Below are 27,336 nucleotides of genomic sequence, written 5' to 3'. Positions count from 1 at the left end.
ATCTGCCCATCTCCGACTTGTTTGTGACTTTTGGACTTGGTCCCCTTGTTCCACAGGTACCCTAGATTGGAAATCCACAGTTGTTGCATTGCTGGTTTGTGTCTTTCCTGCATTATTCCTCTAACACGACTATTTTGTCCTTAGGGGAACTTTAGTGCACTTTGCACTCACTTTTCAGGGTCTTGGGGAGGGTTATTTTTCTAACTCTCACTATTTTCTAATAGTCCCAGCGACCCTCTACAAGGTCACATAGGTTTGGGGTCCATTCGTGGTTCGCATTCCACTTTTGGAGTATATGGTTTGTGTTGCCCCTATCCCTATGTTTCCCCATTGCATCCTATTGTAACTATACATTGTTTGCACTGTTTTCTAAGACTATACTGCATATTTTTGCTATTGTGTGTATATATCTTGTGTATATTTCCTATCCTCTCCCTGAGGGTACACTCTGAGATACTTTGGCATATTGTCATAAAAATAAAGTACCTTTATTTTTAGTATAACTGTGTATTGTGTTTTCTTATGATATTGTGCATATGACACTAAGTGGTACTGTAGTAGCTTCACACATCTCCTAGTTCAGCCTGAGCTGCTCTGCTAAGCTACCATTATCTATCAGCCTAAGCTGCTAGACACCCTATACACTAATAAGGGATAACTGGGCCTGGTGCAAGGTGCAAGTACCCCTTGGTACTCACTACAAGCCAGTCCAGCCTCCTACATTGGTTGTGCAGTGGTGGGATAAGTGCTTGAGACTACTTACCACTCTTGTCATTGTACTTTTCATAAGAGAAAAATATACAAAACAAGGTCAGTGTATATACACATAGCCAAAAAGTTTAGCATTTCCTCTTTTCACTCTTTTCTAAGTGCTGAAAAGTACTCCTAAACTTTCAAAAAGTTCTTAAAAGTTTAAAAAGTTTTTTTCTGTCTTTCCAAAAAGTTCTGAAAACTTTTTTCTCTTTTTCTATCACTTTAACTCTCTCTAAAAAATGTCTGGCACAGGCCAAAGTGTTGATCTGTCCAAACTTGCATATGACAACCTTAGCTGGAAAAGAGCAAGGAGTCTCTGTATAGAGAGAGGTTTGAGTGTAGGGAAGAATCCTTCCTTGGAACTGTTACTTAACATGCTTAGAGAACAGGATAAGGCCATAGGAGCCCCATCTGTTGAAAAAGTACCTAATAGTTCCCAATCTGATTCAGGGACTCCCCCAGGAAAAGATTCAGGAAAGAAACTTCCTAGCCTGCCCATTACTAGACAATCAAGCATAGATGGTAATGATGATGAGCCACACCAGAGAAATAGTGTTGTCTCACATCATAGCAAAAGCATTTATTCTCACCATACTGGTAGTAATGTTTCTGTAAACCAAGCTGTTAAGTTGGCTTCTGTAAGGGACAGGTCTCCTTCTGTTCATTCCCATCATAGCTCTGTTTCTAGAAATGTCCCTCCCACCAACCCTGATGACAGAATGTTAGAGAGGGAACTCAATAAGTTGAGGGTGGAACAAACCAGACTGAAGCTTAAAAAGCAACAGCTGGATTTGGATAGACAGTCTTTTGAATTAGAGAAGGAAAGACAGAAGTTGGGTTTAGATACCCATGGTGGCAGCAGCAGTATTCCCCATAGTCATCCTGCAAAAGAGCATGATTCCAGGGGTCTGCACAAGATAGTTCCCCCTTATAAGGAGGGGGATGACATTAACAAGTGGTTTGCTGCACTTGAGAGGGCCTGTGTTGTACAGGATGTCCCTCAAAGGCAGTGGGCTGCTATCCTATGGCTATCATTTAGTGGAAAAGGTAGGGATTGGCTCCTTACTGTGAAAGAAAATGATGCTAATAATTTCCAAGTTCTTAAGAATGCACTCCTGGATGGTTATGGCTTAACCACTGAACAGTACAGGATAAAGTTCAGAGAGACCAAAAAGGAGTCTTCACAAGACTGGGTTGATTTCATTGACCAGGCAGTGAAGGCCTTGGAGGGGTGGTTACATGGCAGTAAAGTTACTGATTATGACAGCCTGTATAACTTGATCCTGAGAGAGCATATTCTTAATAATTGTGTGTCTGATTTGTTGCACCAGTACTTGGTGGACTCTGATCTGACCTCTCCCCAAGAATTGGGAAAGAAGGCAGACAAATGGGTCAGAACAAGAGTGAACAGAAAAGTTCATACAGGGGGTGACAAAGATGGCAACAAAAAGAAGGATGGTAAGTCTTCTGACAAGGGTGGGGACAAATCTAAAAATGAGTCTTCATCAGGCCCACAAAAACACTCTGGTGGGGGTGGTGGGTCCAAATCCTCCTTTAATCAGAACAAGGAAAAGAAACCATGGTGCTATTTATGTAAAATAAAAGGCCATTGGACAACAGATCCCAGTTGTCCAAAGAAAGACACCACAGCTCCTACCACTACAACCCCTACTGCTACACCTAGTGTCCCTACTAATAGCAGTGGTGGTGGGAGCAAACCTACTAATAGCCAATCCAAGGGAGTAGCTGGGCTCACTTTTGGTAATTTAGTTGGGGTTGGTCTGATTAGGGAGACCACAGAGGCTACTTTAGTCTCTGAAGGGGCTATTGATTTAGCCACTTTGGTTGCTTGCCCCCATAACTTGGAGAAGTACAAGCAACTAACCCTAATAAATGGTGTTGAGGTCCAGGCCTACAGGGACACAGGTGCCAGTGTCACAATGGTGATTGAGAAACTGGTGCACCCTGAACAACACATACTTGGACACCAGTACCAAGTAACCGATGCTCACAACATAACACAAAGCCACCCCATGGCTGTTGTAAATCTCAACTGGGGGGGGGTAACTGGTCCAAAGAAAGTTGTGGTAGCTTCAGATTTACCTGTAGACTGTCTATTAGGGAATGATTTGGAGACATCAGCTTGGTCAGATGTGGAGTTGGAGGCCCATGCAGCAATGCTGGGCATCCCAGGGTATATTTTTGCTTTGACAAGGGCTCAGGCCAAAAAGCAAAAAGGACAGGGAAGCTTGGATCCTGGAACAATGGACCAAGTGCTCCCTAAAGCTAGGGCTAGTAGAAGCAAACCACTTCCTACTATCCCTCCCTCTACAGTGGATTCAACTTCTGAGGAAGAAGAATTCCCTCCCTGTGCAGAACCTACACCAGAGGAGCTGGAAGCAGACACTGCTGAGCTTTTGGGTGAAGGGGGGCCTGCCAGAGAGGAGCTGAGTGTGGCACAGCAAACCTGTCCCACATTAGAGGGTCTCAGACAGCAAGCTGTCAAACAAGCTAATGGGGATGTCAGTGACTCTCACAGAGTTTACTGGGAGGACAACCTCTTGTACACTGAGCATAGGGATCCTAAACCTGGAGCTGCCAGGAGATTAGTGATTCCTCAGGAGTACAGGAAGTTCCTCCTAACACTGGCACGACATTCCCTTAGCTGGGCATCTAGGACAAATGAAAACTTGGGACAGGCTTGTTCCCCTGTTTCATTGGCCTAGGATGTCTGAGGACACAAAGGAATTTTGTAAGTCCTGTGAAACCTGTCAAGCCAGTGGCAAGACAGGTGGCACTCCAAAGGCACCCCTTATCCCACTGCCTGTGGTAGGGGTTCCCTTTGAAAGGGTAGGGATTGACATAGTTGGCCCCCTTGACCCTCCTACTGCTTCAGGCAATAGATTTATCTTGGTGGTAGTGGACCTTGCCACAAGATATCCTGAAGCTATTCCTTTAAGGACCACTACAGCTCCTGCAGTGGCAAAGGCCCTCCTGGGAATATTTTCCAGGGTGGGCTTCCCAAAGGAAGTAGTATCAGACAGGGGAAGCAATTTCATGTCTGCATACTTAAAGGCCATGTGGAAGGAGTGTGGTGTAATGTACAAGTTCACAACACCCTATCATCCACAAACAAATGGACTGGTGGAGAGATTTAATAAAACTCTCAAAGGCATGATTATGGGTCTCCCTGAAAAACTCCGCAGGAGATGGGATATCCTTCTACCATGCCTCCTTTTTGCCTACAGGGAGGTACCCCAGAAAGGAGTGGGCTTCAGCCCCTTTGAACTTCTTTTTGGACACCCTGTTAGGGGTCCACTCACACTTGTAAAGGAGGGTTGGGAACAACCTTTAAAAGCTCCTAAGCAGGATATTGTGGATTATGTACTTGGCCTCAGATCAAGGATGGCTGAGTACATGAAAAAGGCCAGTAAAAACCTTCAGGCCAGCCAAGAGCTCCAGAAGCAATGGCATGATCAGAAGGCTGTTTTGGTTCAGTACCAACCAGGGCAGAAAGTGTGGGTCTTGGAGCCTGTGGCCCCAAGAGCACTCCAATATAAATGGAGTGGACCCCACACAATTGTTGAAAAGAAGGGAGAAGTCACCTATTTAGTTGACTTAGGCACTGCCAGGAGTCCCCTTAGGGTGCTCCATGTCAACCGCCTGAAACCCTACTATGACAGGGCTGATCTCACCCTGCTCATGGCAACAGATGAGGGACAGGAAGAAGACAGTGATCCTCTACCTGATCTCTTTTCTTCCACAGAACAAGATGCTCTTGTGGAAGGTGTAGTTTTGGCAGATTGTCTTACTGCTGAGCAGAAAGACAATTGCACAAATCTCCTAGGACAATTTTCAGAACTCTTCTCTACTGTGCCAGGCACCACTTCTTGGTGTGAGCACACTATAGATACTGGAGACAGTTTACCTGTCAAAAGTAAGATCTATAGGCAGCCTGACCATGTCAGGGACTGCATAAAGCAAGAAGTTCAGAAAATGTTGGAACTAGGAGTGGTTGAGCACTCTGACAGTCCATGGGCTTCTCCTGTGGTACTGGTACCAAAACCCAATTCTAAAGATGGAAAAAAAGAAATGCGGTTTTGTGTAGACTATAGAGGTCTCAACTTGGTAACCAAAACTGATGCTCACCCTATACCCAGGGCAGATGAGCTTATAGATACACTGGCATCTGCCAAGTATCTAAGCACTTTTGATTTGACTGCAGGGTATTGGCAGATCAAATTGTCAGAAGATGCTAAACCTAAGACTGCATTTTCTACCATTGGAGGACATTACCAGTTTACTGTAATGCCTTTTGGTTTGAAAAATGCACCTGCCACTTTTCAGAGGTTGGTGAACACAGTCCTGCAAGGGCTGGAAGCTTTCAGTGCAGCATATTTGGACGATATAGCTGTCTTTAGCTCCAGCTGGGATGATCACCTGGTCCACCTATGGAAAGTTTTGGAGGCCCTGCAAAAGGCAGGCCTCACTATCAAGGCTTCAAAGTGCCAGATAGGGCAGGGTAAGGTGGTTTATCTGGGACACCTTGTTGGTGGGGAACAGATTGCACCACTTCAGGGGAAAATCCAAACAATTATTGATTGGGTTCCCCCTACCACTCAGACTCAGGTGAGAGCCTTCCTAGGCCTCACTGTGTATTACAGGAGGTTCATTAAGAACTATGGCTCCATTGCAGCCCCTCTTAATGACCTCACATCCAAGAAAATGCCTAAAAAGGTATTATGGACAGCAAACTGTCAGAAAGCTTTTGAGGAGCTGAAGCAGGCCATGTGCTCTGCACCTGTCCTGAAAAGCCCTTGTTACTCTAAAAAATTCTATGTCCAAACTGATGCATCTGAATTAGGAGTATGGGCAGTCCTATCACAACTTAATTCTCAGGGCCAGGATCAACCTGTTGCTTTTATTAGTAGAAGGTTGACCCCTAGAGAAAAGCGTTGGTCTGCCATTGAGAGGGAGGCCTTTGCTGTGGTCTGGGCTCTGAAGAAGTTGAGGCCATACCTGTTTGGCACTCACTTCATTGTTCAGACAGACCACAAACCTCTACTTTGGCTAAAACAAATGAAAGGTGAAAATCCTAAATTGTTGAGGTGGTCCATATCCCTACAGGGAATGGACTATACAGTGGAACATAGACCTGGGAGTAGCCACTCCAATGCAGATGGACTCTCCAGATATTTCCACTTAGACAATGAAGACTCATCAGGTCATGGCTAGTCTTATTGTCCTTCGTTTGGGGGGGGGGTTGTGTAGGAAAGTACCATCTTCCCTGGCATGTTACCCCCATTTTTCACTGTATATATGTTGTTTTAGTTGTATGTATCACTGGGACCCTGGTAACCCAGGGCCCCAGTGCTCATAAGTGTGCCTGAATGTGTTACCTGTGTAGTGACTAACTGTCTCACTGAGGCTCTGCTAATCAGAACCTCAGTGGTTATGCTCTCTCATTTCTTTCCAAATTGTCACTAACAGGCTAGTGACCATTTTTACCAATTTACATTGGCTTACTGGAACACCCTTATAATTCCCTAGTATATGGTACTGAGGTACCCAGGGTATTGGGGTTCCAGGAGATCCCTATGGGCTGCAGCATTTCTTTTGCCACCCATAGGGAGCTCTGACAATTCTTACACAGGCCTGCCACTGCAGCCTGAGTGAAATAACGTCCACGTTATTTCACAGCCATTTTACACTGCACTTAAGTAACTTATAAGTCACCTATATGTCTAACCTTTACCTGGTAAAGGTTAGGTGCAAAGTTACTTAGTGTGAGGGCACCCTGGCACTAGCCAAGGTGCCCCCACATTGTTCAGAGCCAATTCCCTGAACTTTGTGAGTGCGGGGACACCATTACACGCGTGCACTACATATAGGTCAATACCTATATGTAGCTTCACCATGGTAACTCCGAATATGGCCATGTAACATGTCTATGATCATGGAATTGCCCCCTCTATGCCATCCTGGCATAGTTAGCACAATCCCATGATCCCAGTGGTCTGTAGCACAGACCCTGGTACTGCCAAACTGCCCTTCCTGGGGTTTCACTGCAGCTGCTGCTGCTGCCAACCCCTCAGACAGGTAGCTGCCCTCCTGGGGTCCAGCCAGGCCTGGCCCAGGATGGCAGAACAAAGAACTTCCTCTGAGAGAGGGTGTGACACCCTCTCCCTTTGGAAAATGGTGTGAAGGCAGGGGAGGAGTAGCCTCCCCCAGCCTCTGGAAATGCTTTGTTGGGCACAGAGGTGCCCAATTCTGCATAAGCCAGTCTACACCGGTTCAGGGACCCCTTAGCCCCTGCTCTGGCGCGAAACTGGACAAAGGAAAGGGGAGTGACCACTCCCCTGACCTGCACCTCCCCTGGGAGGTGTCCAGAGCTCCTCCAGTGTGCTCCAGACCTCTGCCATCTTGGAAACAGAGGTGCTGCTGGCACACTGGACTGCTCTGAGTGGCCAGTGCCACCAGGTGACGTCAGAGACTCCTGCTGATAGGCTCCTTCAGGTGTTAGTAGCCTATCCTCTCTCCTAGGTAGCCAAACCCTCTTTTCTGGCTATTTAGGGTCTCTGTCTCTGGGGAAACTTTAGATAACGAATGCAAGAGCTCATCCGAGTTCCTCTGCATCTCCCTCTTCACTTTCTGATAAGGAAACGACCGCTGACCGCGCTGGAAGCCTGCAAACCTGCAACATAGTAGCAAAGACGACTACTGCAACTCTGTAACGCTGATCCTGCCGCCTTCTCGACTGTTTTCCTGCTTGTGCATGCTGTGGGGGTAGCCTGCCTCCTCTCTGCACCAGAAGCTCCGAAGAAATCTCCCGTTGGTCGACGGAATCTTCCCCCTGCAACCGCAGGCACCAAAAAGCTGCATTACCGGTCCCTTGGGTCTCCTCTCAGCACGACGAGCGAGGTCCCTCGAATCCAGCGACTCTGTCCAAGTGACCCCCACAGTCCAGTGACTCTTCAGTCCAAGTTTGGTGGAGGTAAGTCCTTGCCTCACCTCACTGGGCTGCATTGCTGGGAACCGCGACTTTGCAGCTACTCCGGCCCCTGTGCACTTTCGGCGGAAATCCTTTGTGCACAGCCAAGCCTGGGTCCCCGGCACTCTAACCTGCATTGCACGACTTTCTAAGTTGGTCTCCGGCGACGTGGGACTCCTTTGTGCAACTTCGGCGAGCACCGTTTCACGCATCCTTGTAGTGCCTGTTTCTGGCACTTCTCCGGGTGCTATCTGCTTCAGTGAGGGCTCTTTGTCTTGCTCGACGTCCCTTCTCTCTTCAGGTCCAATATGCGACCTCCTGGTCCCTCCTGAGCCCCAGCTGCGTCCAAAAACGCCAAACGCACGATTTGCGTCTAGCAAGGCTTGTTGGCATCCTTCCGGCGGGAAAACACTTCTGCACGACTCTCCAAGGCGAGAGGGATCCGTCCACCAAAGGGAAAGTCTCTAGCCCTTTTTGTTCCTGCAGAAACCTCAGCTTCTTCTGTCCAGTCGAAGCTTCTTTGCACCCGCAGTTGGCATTTCCTGGGCATCTGCCCATCTCCGACTTGTTTGTGACTTTTGGACTTGGTCCCCTTGTTCCACAGGTACCCTAGATTGGAAATCCACAGTTGTTGCATTGCTGGTTTGTGTCTTTCCTGCATTATTCCTCTAACACGACTATTTTGTCCTTAGGGGAACTTTAGTGCACTTTGCACTCACTTTTCAGGGTCTTGGGGAGGGTTATTTTTCTAACTCTCACTATTTTCTAATAGTCCCAGCGACCCTCTACAAGGTCACATAGGTTTGGGGTCCATTCGTGGTTCGCATTCCACTTTTGGAGTATATGGTTTGTGTTGCCCCTATCCCTATGTTTCCCCATTGCATCCTATTGTAACTATACATTGTTTGCACTGTTTTCTAAGACTATACTGCATATTGTTGCTATTGTGTGTATATATCTTGTGTATATTTCCTATCCTCTCACTGAGGGTACACTCTGAGATACTTTGGCATATTGTCATAAAAATAAAGTACCTTTATTTTTAGTATAACTGTGTATTGTGTTTTCTTATGATATTGTGCATATGACACTAAGTGGTACTGTAGTAGCTTCACACGTCTCCTAGTTCAGCCTGAGCTGCTCTGCTAAGCTACCATTATCTATGAGCCTAAGCTGCTAGACACCCTATACACTAATAAGGGATAACTGGGCCTGGTGCAAGGTGCAAGTACCCCTTGGTACTCACTACAAGCCAGTCCAGCCTCCTACAGAAACTTCCAAAAGGGAAGTGAATTACATTTCTCCACAATATTGATGACCCAGGAATCCAATGTGATCAGCTTCCACATGCGGAGAAAAAGAAACAACCTTCCCCCTACAGGAGGAGTATGGGAAGGAATGGACGGAGGACTAAGGCTGCTTTCCCTGTTGCACCCCCCCTGGAGGAAGATGAAGAGGAAGAGTTAGGGTGCTGATGGGTTGCTCCTCTGGTTCAAACTCTCCCCCTCCCTCTAAATGGCCTGTAGGGAAGCGTAGATGGTTGTTGGCCTGCAGACTGGATTCTACCCCGAAAGGAGGAGCCTCAACCAAACCCCCTGAACCTTCTAAATGACCTGAACAGGGTTGTGGTTGAAGCCTGCAAACCTAGTGACTTAGCCGTAGCCCTACTCTCATTGGAGCGCTCTAAGGCAGTGTCAGCTTTCTAACCAAATAGTTTATCTCCATCAAATGGCAAGTCTAAAAGAGTTGTTTGCACATCAGATGAAAAACCAGAAGACCTCAGCCAAGCATGCCTCCTGGTTACAATGGATGTACCCATCGCTCTGGCCACTGAATCCGCAGGATCTAACCCCGACTGAATGAGGTGAGTCGCTGCCGCTTGTGCATCAGCCAAAAGACCCTGCATGTCCTGGGGCAAATCTTGCATCTCAGCCTTAGCAGCATCCATCAAGGCATGGATGTATCTTCCTAACACACAAGTTGTGTTAGCCAACTTCAGGGCCATATTGCAAAATGAAAGATCTTGGCCGACTGCTCCATCCTTTTCGACTCCCTGTCTGATGGAGCCCCAGGGAATGAACCAGGAGCTGAACGCGAGGAGCAGGATGCCTGAACTATCAGACTCTACGGAGTCGGATGCTTAGAGAGGAAGCCCGGATCCCTAGGGGCCACTCTGTATCTCCTCGCCACTGATCTGCTAACCGTCGTTGAAGATACTGGTTTCCTCCAAACCTCAATAATTGGTTCAGTGAGAGCCTCATTAAATGGCAGGAGTGGCTCTGCAGCAGCCCAAGCCGGATGTAACACCTCTGTAAGGATATTGGTTTCTCGCCTTCCTCTAGGAGCTGTCTCTGATATTCTTGCTCCTCCAACAGTCTGAGGGCCTTCCTCCTCGAGCGCAACCTGGCCTCTATCCTTGGCCCCCGGATCCGCTCCCGGAGCCGGGAAGGCAGGATACCCCTGTGGCATTGACGTCGACTACGACGTCGGTACTGGATCCGGCCTCTCTGATTATTTAGGCGAGAAGGCAGGACTCTGGCGAGGCTCAACCACCTCGATCACTGACGGCGCTGGAGAAGCCTGAGGACTTTGAGGCTGTGGCGTCACTGTCGGGCTGACCTCCCACGTCGAGCAACGCCGAGCAGAGGGAGACCTTGAACGAGATCGATCTTTCCCCAACTGCAGAGAGTCATGACGGCGACGTTTCTTATGCGAAGTTTTCGAAGAATATCTGCAATGTCGATGCTATTCCTTCTCCGATTTCGCTAAAAAGTGCTTGGCTTCACGCTCTTTCAACGCCTTTGGATTCATTTGTTGACAGGAACCACACTCTTCCACGTCGTGCTCTGAGCTCAAGCACCGTAAACAGTCATTATGCAGGTCCGTCACCAACATACGACCCCCGCATTCCGTACAAGGTTTGAAGCCGGACTTCCGAGGTGGAGACATTTTAACTGGAAAGTATCTCTTCCGAGAAACAGTAGCTCCCCAAGAGCCAGGAGGAAAAAAAACTTTACTCAAAGGCACGGAAAAAAGGGAACTGACGTCAGCAAACTGGCAAGGACCTCTTATTGCCTCGATGACGTCAGACGGCGTCGCGTGGAAGTCAGGCAATTGTGATGTCCTCGTCGACATGCAGAGCTGGGAAGAAAATTTCAATCGAATGCTGGCGCATTGGGAGAATTCATTAGGTGAGGAATCCACAGGTAGTTGTATCCATCAGAAGTAGGGATGATATATGATGAATGAGAAGTAGGGATGATGGATGAGAGGCAGGGATGAGAAGTAGGGATGAGAAGTAGGGATGAGGAGTGAGTAATGAGGATGTCCTAAAATGGATGCTGTACGTATAGCCTTATTGTTCATGGACTTTAGGAGCAGGCAGGTAGTAGTCACAGACATACCTACCTCATCCGTAATGTAGGTGGCATTTGCACTCCCCAAGCAGCCTCTGAATTAAAAGCCATGCATGTTAAATAGGTCCCTTCTTATTTGATTATTTTAATTAAATAATTATTCCTTTTAGTTTTTGCTAGTAGTTAGCAATTATCAATCTTTTGCAGGGAGTCCATTGCTACTAAGTACTAGCGTGGCTGTGAAGGTTGTGCTGCGGCACAGATTTGTGACGGAGGCATTTGTTAAGTCAAATAAAGTTGCTGATAATAATGTTTATGCTGATAGAGATAGGAGTTTTGTCTACTGGCAGTTTGGATTCACCAGCATGGCTAGAGCTGAGGGTTAATTAACCTGCTGCGAACAACACGTATCATGCATTTATCACAGAACTGACTGGATTTTATAAGGATTATAGCAGTGAGTAACTGTTTTTGTCACAGAGTTCCGTTTGCTACCTCTTGTGGAACTTCTTCTGCACCATAGCACAGCACCAAGCGCAGAGCTGGAGGGGAAAGGGCAGTGATTAGAGGCTGTGTATATGCCAGCTGCAAAGAATGTGTACTGTGCAGAAAACAGAACTGTATTTTATTTGGATAACCCAGTGGGTTAAAGCTTGTGTGGCAGAGATCCTTTTATTACAATGTGTGTAATTTCTGATATTTATCTCTTTTCATGGACTTTATTGCTTGATTGTACCTGTTAGCAAGTGTTACTCTTGGTCACTGAATGTCACACACTATATTTATGAAAATGTCACACATATGCAACCTGAAGCCTTGGCAACTATGGATGCACAAATTGCTGTCTATCACTGTCTCCTTTTTTCTTTCACTCTAAAGAAGATGACAAAATGTTCTCTCTTTAATACTACCACCCTTTGCTGACTTGTATATAATTTGTAAAAATAGTTCTTATGTTTACTTCAGTCTAATTATTTTATTTGTAAAGTAATTGCAACTGTAAATTATAGAAAGCACTCTTTCCTATTTAGTTGACACCAACAGTCATTGAGAAACAAATAGGTATTGTTTGTTGTCCATGTAATGGTACTTGATGTATATATATTTTATATATTTAGAAAGAACCAGAAGATAAAACGGTATCTTGGTACAGGACGCTACAAAACTAGTGTTCCTCTACTGTTATAGTAAGTAAATATACTTTGAAAAAAACAGAAATTCATGGAAAAAACCAAAGGGTACACAGACATTATAGTTAGGCTCACATTTGATACATACAAAACAATAGAAAATCTCAGATATAGTTACCTGAACTAACTATAACTTGAGCCCCCATAATGTACTGCTTTTGATCTCACATATTACATCATTCATGACATGGTCAGTGACATCACTGATGACATCTCAAATGATGTCACTGATGACATCACTGATGATATCATCCACAGAATCACTCACACCCCCACTCACAACCCCATACAAGCTCACATACATCCATTCACATACACATTTAAACAGACATAAATATACTGACACACACCCTCTCTTTCACTCACACAGCCACTGACACAACCACTCACACAACCATAAGGGACTCTTTCAACAATTCAGAGACCTATACATTTACTCACACACCCACGTACAGACCTATACAGCTACTCACACACCCACTCTTACATCTATAACACTACTCACATACCAACTTACAGACCCACACAGCCACTAACACAGCAAATCACTCACCATAAAACCACTCAGACATACACACACTCACCAGTAGTACATAACCACTCACTCACAGATACAGCAGCTGACACACCTGCTAGCCCCCCCACTTTTTGCCTGGAAAATGATGTGCTTTTTAAACTGTAAGTGCGGTGCACTCATGCTAAACAGGTTCCCAGGGCTAGATCTCTTTCCCCAAAACTGTATTATGTTTGGCACTTCAGCCACCTTGGTAAGACCCCGGTAAATGGCACCCCTGGTATATAGGTCATGGGCACTGTAGATGTTCCCTCAGAGCTGCAGCACCCACTGTGCCACTCTGAGAAGCCCCACACCAGCCCCATGCAGACTGCCATTGCAAGTTCATGACAAGGCGAATCTAAAGTTGTAAACTCGACATGGCACTCACCCAGGGTGCCATGCCCACTAACACTGCATGCAATATAGTTAAGTCAGCCCTCTGGCAGACCTTACAGCCCGAAGGCAGGGTGCACTGTAATGTATGTGAGAGCATATGTGTGCATGAGCAAATATGCCCCTACTGTGGCTTTGCCAAACCTTAACACATAGTAAGTGCACAGGGGAGCCATAGCCAATGCACATGCTGGACACTGGTCATTACGAGTTCCTCAGCTGCATGATGGCCCCTCTGAACCCTGGAGTGTTTGGTATCAAACAACTAAGAATAATAAACCCACACTGCTGCCAATGTTGGATTCATTTTAAGGTGTACCCAGTGGGCACTTTAGAGGTGCCCCCTGCAAAACCTAACAGCCCTGGCATGGTTGCTGACTGGTCCTAGCCAGCCTGCAACCACCAGACACGATTCTGGACCATGGGGTAAGAGCCTTTTACTCTCAGGAGCCAGAACACAGAGCCTTTCCTGGATGGAGGTGTTATACCTCCTCCCCTTGGCAAGCACCCTGTACCAGCGGTCAGCTTCAAAGGCTTTACCGCCTTTGAAATTTTACCCCACCTCAGCTACTAGCAGCAGATGGCTGCTCAATGGTTTTGCCCCCACTTTAGTCGGGAAAACTAGCAAGGACAGGAGGAGTGGTTGTCCCTAGCCTGCACCAGCCTTCAGGTGTGGCATGTGAGATGACCACTCCATTTAAGTTCCCTCCATCTTGGATGGCAGGAAAATAGCAAATCAGGGTTAGGGATGTGACCCCCTTTGCACAGGAAGTGGTCACTTAGCAAATGTAGCCACCCTATAGTATGCAGTCTGCTTGTGTTACTATGGCGCATTGGCCACTACCAGGTACTCCCCTATATGCCTTTTAATGGCAGAATTTAGCGGGCACCCCTAGACCAACAGATCAGATTCCACAGACACAAGAAAACCAGGAGCAAAGAAGACCCGAGCCACGAGAATAGAAGTCCTGCTGCATAAAAAAAAGGTGCCAAACCCTGCCGGCTGCTCCGTGGACTTGACAGCTGCCACTGAAGTTTCGCCTGGAAACCTGAAGGACCCTACAAAACCCTAGAGTACCTCCAGCCTTCTGACAATCACCAAGAACCTCCCTCAGAGTGAAGGTATCACTCTCCTGCACCCTGCAGGCAAGGAAACAGTGAAGTCCAGTTCACTGACCGGCTGCTGAGCAACGAACTGGACCTGGCAGCCTGACCAAAAACCACATGATAGAACCAAAGGCCAAGTTTGATGACACTGGGACTTTCAGGGCCTGAGATGTCTGGACCCCAAAGTCCACTCCGGATGCCCAAAAGCCTAGAAGCAAGCACCAGTCGAGGGACCTCAGGGCACCCAAGAGCCAACCCCCATAGTGGCCCTACTGACCTGCAAGCTACCCTCCAAGTGACCTGCTCCTGGCTCCAAGGACTCCAAGACGCAGAACTCCTGGCTGGCATATCAGCGCTGCTCCCGGCCTCCCTGGTCCCTTAATTGACAAACCAGCTGTGCTCTAGGGGTCCCTAACCCCTTGTGACCTCCACCCTCCAAGGAAACCCCTCGGGCTCACCTTTAGGTCTATCTTTGCAGTGTTTTTCCAAGTTGTCCCCCTCTCCGTTGTGCACCAGCTCCAAGACTTTCAGCCGCTGCTCCTGCTTGAACCAGGAACCGCCTGAACTTCTCTGGGTGGCTCACAGGATATCTCGACAACCTTGACCTAAAAATAGAAGATGACACTTGTGAGAGCATTGTAGGAAAGTACCATCTTGCCTGGCATGTTACCCCCATATTTCACTGTATATATGTTGTGTTAGTCTATGTGTCACTGGGACCCTGCCAGGCAGGGCCCCAGTGCTCATAAGTATGTGCCCTGTATGTGTTCCCTGTGTGATGCCTAACTGTCTCACTGAGGCTCTGCTAACCAGAACCTCAGTGGCTATGCTCTCTCTGCTTTCCAAATTTGTCACTAACAGGCTAGTGACTTAATTTACCAATTCACATTGGCATACTGGTACACCCATATAATTCCCTAGTATATAGTACTGAGGTACCCAGGGTATTGGAGATCCCTATGGGCTGCAGCATTTCTTTTGCCACCCATAGGGAGCTCTGACAATTCTTACACAGGCCTGCCAATGCAGCCTGAGTGAAATAATGTCCACGTTATTTCACAGCCATTTACCACTGCACTTAAGTAACTTATAAGTCACCTATATGTCTAACCTTCACCTGGTGAAGGTTGGGTGCAAAGTTACTTAGTGTGTGGGCACCCTGGCACTAGCCAAGGTGCCCCCACATTGTTCAGGGCAAATTTCCCGGACTTTGTGAGTGCGGGGACACCATTACACATGTGTACTATACATAGGTCACTACCTATGTATAGTGTCACAATGGTAACTCCGAACATGGCCATGTAACATGTCTAAGATCATGGAATTGTCACCCCAATGCCATTCTCGCATTGGGGGGACAATTCCATGATCCCCCGGGTCTCTAGCATAGTACCCGGGTACTGCCAAACTGCCTTTCCGGGGTCTCCACTGCAGCTGCTGCTGCCAACCCCTCAGACAGGTTTCTGCCCTCCTGGGGTCTGGGCAGCCCTGGCCCAGGAAGGCAGAACAAAGGATTTCCTCTGAGAGAGGGTGTCACACCCTCTCCCTTCGGAAATAGGTGTGAAGGCTGGGGAGGAGTAGCCTCCCCCTGTCACGACTCACGTGCTGCTTGCGCCTGGAATTTGCAGATCTGGTGGCGTGAATCTTCAATGTTCGGCTTTGGCCCAAAAAGGGGCGACTCTTTCTGGTAGCCACGGTGCTGTAGGCAATGGAGACACCAAGAACAGACCGTGCCCTTCAGAAAGTAGCGCCAGAGGGAAAAACCCCTTCCAAAGGGGAAAAACCTCCAAACAGGAAAAGTCCTGGAGAAAAACAAGAACAACAAACAGGAATCCAAAAGGAGCAAAAATCAGAAAATACAGAATGCTGAGTCCAAAACCAAAAGGCAAGGAAATCAGGAGCGAAGACACCAACTGAGCAGAAAGTGTTGCAGCGCAAGGAAAGAGGAAAAACACAGCCCTTATATACCAACAAACAGGAAGTGACCCACAGGAAGTAAAAGGACACCATCTTAGATAGGGAAACAATATATAGAACAGAATAGTAGAGGAACCATAGAGAATAGGGAACAAGGAATGCTGGGAAAGCACAGGAATCTGGGAAGGAGGAAAAGACATAAAGAAAGGCACACAACAGACTGCAAAAAGAAGAAAGGACAAAGAAACGAAGAAAAACAGGTAAGAGGGTTCAGAGACCCCTGGGACAGTGAAAGGCAGAAGGAAGAACGAGGCCCCAAGCAAATCTGGGGCCTCGACACGCGCAGGAGAGGCTGGGGGCGCGCCGCGTCTTAATAACGCGGTGCGCGGCCCGAGCCGAACGCCCGGCCGAAGTCGAGCTCTCGGCTCGCGCCGCACCGCGCGGCGCGACAGTAGGTCCCCCTCCCGAAGGCCCAGGTTTAAGAGGGAATAAACAGTGAAAGCGTTGAGTCAGGAGAGGAGCGTGAACGGAAGAGGCATCTTCCCATGAACATTCACTCAGAGGATAACCCTTCCAATGAATCAGATACTGAAGTCGTTTATGAAAAAGACGAGAGTCACAGATTTCCTGCACTTCATATTCAGGAGCATCATTCACAAGGACAGGAGGTGGACAAGGAAACTGACGTGAGTAAGGATCAGACACATAAGGTTTAAGCTGAGAAACATGAAAAACCGGATGGATCTTCCATGTATGGGGTAAGTGAAGACGGACAGTGACAGGATTGACCAACTGGAGAATACGGAAAGGCCCATAGTAACGAGGTGTGAACTTGTTTTGAGAGAGACGTGAGGGCAAGAATTTGGAGGAGAGCCAGACTTTGTGAAAGAATCCACTGTGACCATGATAACCCGGTTTCCTGCTGATGGTGGGAGCGAACACATAAAATCAGTAGAGATAGTATGCCATGGGGCCGATGGAACAGGCAAAAGTTGTAGTAATCCTGCCGGTCTGGTGTGAGGTATTTTGACTTGGGCACATATGGGACAGGCCTGAACGTATCTTTCCACATCCAGTTTCCAGGTAGGCCACCAAAAAAATCGTGAAAGTAATTCTTGTGTGGCTTTGATGCCTCTGTGACCAGCTACAGGGGAATCATGGCACATTTGTAATGCTTTCTTTTGCACCTTGTTTGTAGGGAGGAATATCAGGTCTTGGTAATAAAAATATCCTTGTTTCTTGTACAATAATGGTCTTAGTTCTTCTATGTCATGGTCCGATAGGTTGGCGTATTCTTGTTGTACTTCTTCCAGGAAAGACTGAGCCACTCCAATGATCTTACTGGGTTCTAGAAGATACTGGGATGAGGAAGGAGAACACTCTGGATATCGGCGAGACAGAGCATCAGCCAGAATGTTTTGGGATCCTGGAATATATGTAATATAAAAATCGTGCTGACTGAAGAAAAAGGCCCAGCGGGCCTGACGACTATTATGGCATACAAAATTTCTTAAACATTGTAAATTACGGTGGTCTGTCCTCACCTCAAATGGTTCCTTGGAACCCATCAGAAACTGCCTCCACTCAAGGCAGGCTGTTTTCAGAGCCAATAATTCCCTTTCAAGTACGGAATAATGTTGTTCAGCTGTGGAAAGGATATGAGACAAATAGAAAACAGGATGTTCAAGGCCATCATCCTCTTGTCGTTGGAGTAAGACAGCTCCGATGGCTCTCTCAGAAGCATCAGTTACTACTATAAATTGCTTGGTGGTATCTGGATGTCTTAAGATGGGGGCTTGGGTGAAGGCTCTCTTTAAGCTTTGAAAGGCTGCTTCAGCAGCCTCAGTCCAGACAAACCCCTTCTTTAAATTGTCCTTCTTTAAGGTGTGAGTTATGTGGCTAGTCTGACTGGCAAAGTCTAGAATGAATTGTCGATAGAAGTTTGCTAAACCTAGGAAACATTGTGTTTCTTTTATGGTAGAAGGAGAAGGCCACTCTAGGATAGCTTGTACCTTTTCTTGGTCCATAGCTATGCCGGTGGGACTTAAATGATAGCCCAGATATTTGACTTCCGTTATGTCGAACTCACATTTCTCTGGTTTGCAAAATAGTTGATGATCACGAAGTCTTTGAAGAACTTGTTTCACATGGGAAGTATGGAGTTCAGGATTTCTAGAATAAATAAGAATGTCATCTAGGTAGATCACGACTGTCTGATTAAGTAGGTCTGAAAACACTGAGTCCATAAATCTCTGGAAGATTGCCGGGGCGTTAGTAAGACCAAACGGCATAACCCTATATTCAAAATGGCCAAATGGGGTCCTGAATGCTGTCTTCCATTCGTCGCCTTCTCTTATGCGTAAAAGGTGGTAGGCTCCTCGTAAATCCAATTTAGTAAAACGTTGGGCCCCTCTGATTGCTTCCAGTATGTCCCTGATGAGAGGCAAAGGATAACGATCTTTAATGGTGATTTTATTCAGACCTCGAAAATCCAGGCACGGACGAAGATCCTTAGTCTTCTTGGGCACAAAAAAGAGAGGGGCCCCAGCCGGAGACGACGATGGAACAATAAGACCACTCTGTATATTTTCGTCCAGATACTCCTTTAGAACTTCCCTTTCGGGTTCCGTGAGGGAGTACATCCTCCCAAAAGGAACAATTGTGCCGGGTTCTAATGGAATTGCACAATCATATTCTCGATGTGGAGGTAGCACAGGTTTTGACGGTTTTTGGAAAATATCCTGAAACTCCAAATAGTGGTCTGGGACCCCTTGGACCGTATTAATGGACATACCAGTGGCACCTTCAGTAGCTAAGGATCTTTTCGGAGACCAATACTTGTCGGAAGTAAAACAGTTCTCGTGACAAAATTGCGAAGACAAAGAGACTGTCCGGGTAACCCAATTTATATATGGGTTATGTCTAATGAGCCACGGAATTCCAAGAATGATGGTATGGTTAGGGGACGTAATAAGATCGAAGGAGATGTGTTCTTGATGGTTTCCCACCTGTAGACTTAACATCAGGGTAGTGGTGTCTACAGGACCAGAGGATATCAAAGATCCATCCACAGTGTGTACCTGTTCGGGTACTTCTTTTGCTTGAGTAGGAACTAGGTTAGCAGCAGCCCATGTCTTGTCCATGTATATACCACTAGCACCACAGTCTAGTAATGCCATAGTCTTTTCTTGACGACCGTCAGGAAGTTGTAACAGGACAGGAAAGATGAACAAGGCAGTTGTATTGTCATTAAAGGAGCTGATGGAAGGTATAGCTGTAGATCCCGTCCCCTCCCTTCTTACAGAGGACGGGAGGTGGCGTTTCCCGAAGGTCTGGGCGGACGTACTGGACAGGTACGGAGTATGTGACCAGCAGAACCACAATACAGGCACAACCCTCTCTTGCGTCTGTCTTCTCGTTCACTAGCAGAGAGCGGACCTCGGGTAGTATCCACCTGCATGGGTTCCCCTTCGATGTCTCTAGCAGGAGTGCGAGGTTCCTCGGAACGCTGCAGGTATGCACGGGAGCTACTTGGTTGGGTAAACCCTCTACTCCTTTTCTTTTCCGATCTCCGTTCCTGAAGACGGTATTCGATGGACAGTGCTTGATCCATCAGGCCACGAAGATCTTCCACTCTGGTAGAATGCACTAGTTCATCCTTTATTTCTTCTTTGAGTCCTCTACGAAATAATGTTACCAGAGTACGTTCCACCCAAGTGGTCTCTGCCGCCAGCTGACGAAAACGGGTTATATATTGCAGGACGTCTTGGGAGCCTTGTTGGATGTCGCACAAGGCTTCTTCAGCGGAGGCTTCCAATCCAGGACGGCTAAACATTTGTTTGAAGCGACTCACAAAGGCGGAATAGTCTGACAATACAGGGTCGTCGGAGGACACCATCGGGGTTGCCCAGGCCAAGGCTGGGCCGGATAAGGCACTGATAAGATAACCCACCTTGGTCCTGTCGTGGGAGAATTGAGTAGGTCGGAAGGCGAAATACACCGTTAAAGCATCCAAGAACTCGCGAAGCTTGGTTGGTTCACCAGAGAAACAAGGGGTAGAAGCGGAGATTGTCGGAACATCACTGGTGCGGAGGGCCAAAGCCTGTCGTAACGCAGCATTTTCATTACGTAGTTGTTGCAACTCCTGGGCTTGTTGCTGAATCGTGGTTAACAGAGATTGCTCCGGATCTGCAGCAGCCGCCACTGTATTATCCATGGTGTTTGAGGACGTCGGAATGGTTAGGCGCTGCAATCTGTCACGACTCACGTGCTGCTTGCGCCTGGAATTTGCAGATCTGGTGGCGTGAATCTTCAATGTTCGGCTTTGGCCCAAAAAGGGGCGACTCTTTCTGGTAGCCACGGTGCTGTAGGCAATGGAGACACCAAGAACAGACCGTGCCCTTCAGAAAGTAGCGCCAGAGGGAAAAACCCCTTCCAAAGGGGAAAAACCTCCAAACAGGAAAAGTCCTGGAGAAAAACAAGAACAACAAACAGGAATCCAAAAGGAGCAAAAATCAGAAAATACAGAATGCTGAGTCCAAAACCAAAAGGCAAGGAAATCAGGAGCGAAGACACCAACTGAGCAGAAAGTGTTGCAGCGCAAGGAAAGAGGAAAAACACAGCCCTTATATACCAACAAACAGGAAGTGACCCACAGGAAGTAAAAGGACACCATCTTAGATAGGGAAACAATATATAGAACAGAATAGTAGAGGAACCATAGAGAATAGGGAACAAGGAATGCTGGGAAAGCACAGGAATCTGGGAAGGAGGAAAAGACATAAAGAAAGGCACACAACAGACTGCAAAAAGAAGAAAGGACAAAGAAACGAAGAAAAACAGGTAAGAGGGTTCAGAGACCCCTGGGACAGTGAAAGGCAGAAGGAAGAACGAGGCCCCAAGCAAATCTGGGGCCTCGACACGCGCAGGAGAGGCTGGGGGCGCGCCGCGTCTTAATAACGCGGTGCGCGGCCCGAGCCGAACGCCCGGCCAAAGTCGAGCTCTCGGCTCGCGCCGCACCGCGCGGCGCGACACCCCCAGCCTCAGGAAATGCTTTGATGGGCACAGATGGTGCCCATCTCAGCATAAGCCAGTCTACACCGGTTCAGGGATCCCCCAGCCCTGCTCTGGCACGAAACAGGACAAAGGAAAGGGGAGTGACCACTCCCCTGACCTGCACCTCCCAGGGGAGGTCCCCAAAGCTCCTCCAGTGTGTCCCAGACCTCTGCCATCTTGGATTTAGAGGTGCTGGGGGCACACTTGACTGCTCTGAGTGGCCAGTGCCAGCAGGTGACATCAGAGACTCCTTTCGATAGGCTCTTACCTGTCTTGGTAGCCAATCCTCCTTTGTTGGTAGCCAAACCTCTTTTTCTGGCTATTTAGGGTCTCCACTTTGGGGAATTCTTTAGATAACGAATGCAAGAGCACACCAGAGTTTCTATGCATCTCCCTCTTCACCTTCTGCCAAAGGATCGACCGCTGACTGCTCAGGACGCCTGCAAAACCGCAACAAAGTAGCAAGATGACTACTAGCAACCTTGTATCACCTCATCCTGCCGGCTTTCTCAACTGTTTCCAGGTGGTGCATGCTCTGGGGGTAGCCTGCCTCCTCCCTGCACCAGGAGCTCTGAAGAAATCTCCTGTGGGTCGACGGAATCTTCCCCCTGCTAACGCAGGCACCAAAAGACTGCAACACTGGTCCTCTGGGTCCCCTCTCATCCTGACGAGCGTGGTCCCTGGAACTCAGCAACTCTGTCCAAGTGACTCCCACAGTCTAGTGACTCTTCAGTCCAGGTTTGGTGGAGGTAAGTCCTTGCCTCCCCACGCTAGACTGCATTGCTGTGTACTGCGTGATTTGCAGCTGCTCCAGCTCCTGTGCACTCTTCCAGGATTTCCTTCATGCACAGCCAAGCCTGGGTCCCTGACACTCTATCCTACGGTGCACAATGTTCTGAGTTGTCTTCCGGTGTCGTGGGACTCCTTTTTGTGACTTCGCGTGGACTCCGGTTCACTTTCCTTCCAAGTGCCTTTTCAGGTACTTTTGCGGGTGCTGCCTGCTTCTGTGAGGGCTCCCTGAGTTGCTGGGCGCCCCCTCTGTCTCCTTTTCCAAGTGGCAACATCCTGGTCCCTCCTGGGCCACAGCAGCACCCAAAAACCTCTAATGCGACCCTTGCAGCTAGCAAGGCTTGTTTGCAGTCTTTCTGCATAGGAACACCTCTGCAAGCTTCATCGCGACGTGAGACATCCATCCTCCAAAGGGGAAGTTCCTAGTCCTCTTCTTTCTTGCAGAACTCCAGGCATCTTCGAACAGGTGGCAGCTTCCTTTCACCCTCAGTTGCCATTTCCTGGGCTCCTGCCCACTCTCGACACTGTCCCGACTATTGGACTTGGTACCCTTGTCTTACAGGTACTTAGGTCCGGAAATCCACTGTTGTTGCATTGCTAGTGTTTGTTCTTCCTGCAGAATCCCCCTGTCACGACTTCTGTGCTCTCTGGGGGTAGTAGGTGCACTTTACACCTACTTTTCAGGGTCTTGGGGTGGGCTATTTTTCTAACCCTCACTGTTTTCTTACAGTCCCAGCGACCCTCTACAAGCTCACATAGGTTTGGGGTCCATTCGTGGTTCGCATTCCACTTTTGGAATATATGGTTTGTGTTGCCCCATACCTATGTGCTCCTATTGCAATCTATTGTAATTCTACACTGTTTGCATTACTTTTCTTGCTATTACTTACCTAAGTTTGGTTTGTGTACATATATCTTGTGTATATAACTTATCCTCATACTGAGGGTACTCACTGAGATACTTTTGGCATATTGTCATAAAAATACAGTACCTTTATTTTTAGTACTTTTGTGTATTGTGTTTTCTTATGATATTGTGCATATGCCACCAGTGGTATAGTAGGAGCTTTACATGTCTCCTAGTTCAGCCTAAGCTGCTTTGCCATAGCTACCTTCTATCAGCCTAAGCTGCTAGAAACACCTCTTCAACACTAATAAGGGATAACTGGACCTGGCACAAGGTGTAAGTACCTCTGGTACCCACTACAAGCCAGGCCAGCCTCCTACAAGCATTGCCTAATTTTATATGCATTTTGAAAGACTTTCCCATTCATTCCTATGGTGCATAAATATGCACAGAACATTTTCTAAACTTTGAGAAATCATAACTAAAAAAGTACTTATCATAAATTGATGATTTTATTCTTAAAAATGTTATAGAAATCTGAAGTATTTCTGAAAATTGGTCTTGAGCTATTCTTCCGAGTGTGTGTCTACATTTATTGATACTGTGAGTACAACATATGCTTAGCACATCTCCAAGATAAGCCTAGCTGCTCTCCCACTCTACCACCAAAACAGAGCATTAGGTGGTCGGCTTTTTACCTCTGGATACAAAAGTGGGGTTGCTTGGACTCTGCACAGTGCACATCATTTTGGTACACTACAAAGAGAGCCAGCCTCCTATACTCACCTACACAATCACTAAATCACCCACTCACTCACTAATATAGTGACATACACATCCAGTCAGTCAGTCATATAAGCACTCACACACCCACTCATTCATCCATGTAGCCACTCACCCACCATGCAGCCACTCCCATACCCACTAACTCATTGATACAGATACTCACAAATCCATTCACTATCCCATACAGTAACTGACACAGCCACTCATTCATGCAAACATTGACTGATACCCCACTCGCTCACCCATATAGTCATGGAATCACCCACCTCTTTGCCGAAACAGTCACAGACCCAGTCACTCACCCATACAACACTAACACATTCATTAACTCACCTATACAGTAACTCACACATCCAGTTGTATGACCAATTCAGCCACTCACAAACCCAGTCACTCAAGGATACAGCTATTTACAGATCAACTTATTCTGCCATAAATAAAATGACTCAATCACCCAGTCACCCATACAGCCACTTACATACCCACTCAGTAACCAACTCAGGCACTCATAGACACACTCAGACATTTATACTACTAATTACACTTACCAGATGATGTTATCAGTGATGTAATTTGAGATGTCATCAGTTATGTCATGAGTGATATAATATGTGAGGTCATAAGCAGTGCATTACAGGGGTGCAAGTTATAGTTAGCTCAGGTAACTAGAACTGAGAATGTCTATAGTTTTGTACGTATCAAATGTGAGCATAACTATAACGTCTCTGTAGCCTTTGTTTTTTTCAGTGAATATATATATATATATATATATATATATATATATATATATATATATATATATATATGCAGGAGGCCAAGATGCCCCCATCTCGATTGGGGCTCCTGAAAACTGTTCCAAGCTTTCTCTTCCTGATATGAGATTTGAGAGGTCCAGAGTTTGTAGATGAGTCAGCAGGCTGAGAACACAATATAGGACCCAGGGACAGCCTGAAAACGTCCAAGGAATTTATCAGTAGATACCTTTAAAGAAATAGGACTGTTGAGTAATGAAAACACTTTGCTGTACTCTAAACATGACATGAGGAAGGACAGGAGTTGGCTATAATTATGGATAGTATTTGCTAGACCTGTCATGTTTGGTGTGGTCTTCCCCCAAACTTTTTGCCTTCACCTTTCCTGTTTTCTGAACTTTGTTTTTGTTGTCACTGGGACTCTGCTCATTTTTGCACTGCTGCTCACCAGTGCTAAAGTGCTTGTGCTCTCTCCCTAAACATGGTAAAACTGGCTTACACCTGATTGTCATATTAAATTTACTTACAAGTCCCTAGTATATGATACTACATGCAATCATGGCCTGTAAATTAAATGCTACTAGCAGGCTGGCAGCACTCATTGTGCCAGCCATTTAAGTAGCACTTCAAAATATGTTTCAGGGCTGTCATTGTAGCCTGTAGTGCACTTTTAAAACTGTCAATTTGACCTTGCAAAATAAGCATTTTGGCAGGCCTAAACCTTTTTTAAAACATGTCATCATTAAGGTAGGCCCTAAACAGCACATATGGCAAGGTGCACTGCATTTCAAAAGTGGGGCATGTACTTTTAAGTTTTACATGTCCTTGCAGTTAAACAACTCCTAAATTCATTTATCACTACAGGAAGGGCTCTCTCCCATTACCTTATTATACTTAGTGCTAACGTTTGATTGGGAATAGACAGGAATGTCAAGTTTGGACTCAAAATAATTGTAATTTAAAACCCTCTTTAATGGGAAACTCAGATTTTAAGTAACAATTCTGATAATACCATTTTTAGAATTTTGGCATTTTCATATCCTACCCATTGGTGCCTGCTGCCAGTGTCTTGGATCATATGACTGTGAATAGAATGGCAATTGCCCTTTGAATATTCCTCCCAAACAGCGAGACAAAGGGGGGAGCTAGGAGTTGGCAGGATGGAACATTCCTGTCCAGATGGGTTGAGTGGAATTATTCCCTGCCCCACTTACATTTCAAATGGATACCTCCAACACACATACAAAAGAACATGACACTAGTCTTTTGTCACCCCAGACTACTTGCAGCCTTGACAGGGGAAGGGAATAACTTTTACAGAACCAAAACACCCTCACTTTCAAACTTTAAAGGATGTCACTAGGTATAAATATTGGACTGCCTGAACCACCTCCTCAGTGCACTTCTGGACCTGTGGACTACAGAAGAAGGTCTGCCTCCTTCCCCAGAGGACTGCTCTGCTACTTGAGGCCTCACTTGTTCTTCAGAGGACTACCCTCTTACTACCAAAGGACTGCTCGCTGCCTGAGGCCTGGCTTGTTCTCCAGAGGACTACCCTACTGTTTGAGGCTTGCTCTGCTCTCTGAGAAGTAAGACTGGACCTACTCCTGTGACTCCATATGTTAGTTGGCTGACCCCCTTTTCTGAGCTACAGGGACACAACAAACTCCAGAGATCTTCCAACAACTGTCCCGATGGCCTGCTGAAACTGGATGTGCCTTGACCTTTAACTGGATCTCTCTTAGCTCTGCTGGCCTCGGCTAGAGTGAGTCCCTAATCCCCAAGAGGTGTCTCCCCAGGTCTAGTACCCTTGGCTGACATTAGAGTGCAGTCCTCTGAAAGAAAAGGAGAAATCCTGAAGTTTTAGGCTCCTTGTGGCTGAGAATGGGCCATTTTGCAGCAAGAGTCTGCCACCCATGAGGGCGGAGGGTGTAGCGTAACAACCTGAGCTGCTGTTTTCAGAGCTGGAGGAACCAGGTTTGAATCTCAACATCAACTCAAAATCCTGTGATTCTGGACAAATCACTTAAGCTCCTCCTGCCTACAATTCAGCAGCTTGAGACCCTCACAGGTAACTCGCTGCGCTTTACAAATCTTGGATTTATGACCCACAAAGACAGCCAATGAGAAGCTCCTGTAAACCCGGCTCTTCCTACTACAGGTCTCGCCAATGAGGACTGGCATCGGAAGATCTGCACTTTGCGCTACAGCAATGAGTTCTCACGCTGACGACCAACTCAAAGTTCTAGCAGTGACTGAATGTGGTGCCCAACCGGACCCAGGCACTACAGCAACAACCGACCACGATGACAGGCCTGCTCTTCCTGCTACAGCGATGACCATCGCAATGCTCTGCCTGCTTTTTTGCAGCCTCCCCCGCCTTGAACCAGACTCTTTGTGCCGGACTTTGAGAAGGTGACTTTTTCAACAGAACTACTCTTGTATCAGGCCCGTGCTCCATTATGGTCGCTCTGAGCTTGTGTGCATTTGGAGTTGTGTGTACGTGTAGGCAGAACTACCAGAATTCTACTCCATGGAATTCCATGGAGTTACATAAAAACTCAGCTTGATCTGCAAGGACACTTGTCAGCTCCCACCAGACAAGACCTTTAAAAATGCTCTCACCTGATGGGAACACACATTTGTTTCCCTGACTGCACTCTTGCTGGAAGGAAAACTATTGTGGGCTATCCCACAACCCCCAACATAGGCCCACATTCTGACAATGGCGGTATAACCCACCTACCGCCTTCGTGATGGCTGCCAAAAGACAGTTACTGCGGCTACCATCCGTTCGCCAGATTATGACCACAGCCGGACTTCTGCTACAAGAAGGGTGGAACT

This window comes from Pleurodeles waltl, chromosome 4_2 (assembly GCF_031143425.1).
Source record: "Pleurodeles waltl isolate 20211129_DDA chromosome 4_2, aPleWal1.hap1.20221129, whole genome shotgun sequence".
Taxonomy (NCBI): Eukaryota; Metazoa; Chordata; class Amphibia; order Caudata; family Salamandridae; genus Pleurodeles; species Pleurodeles waltl.
This window is presented reverse-complemented; position numbering follows the sequence as displayed.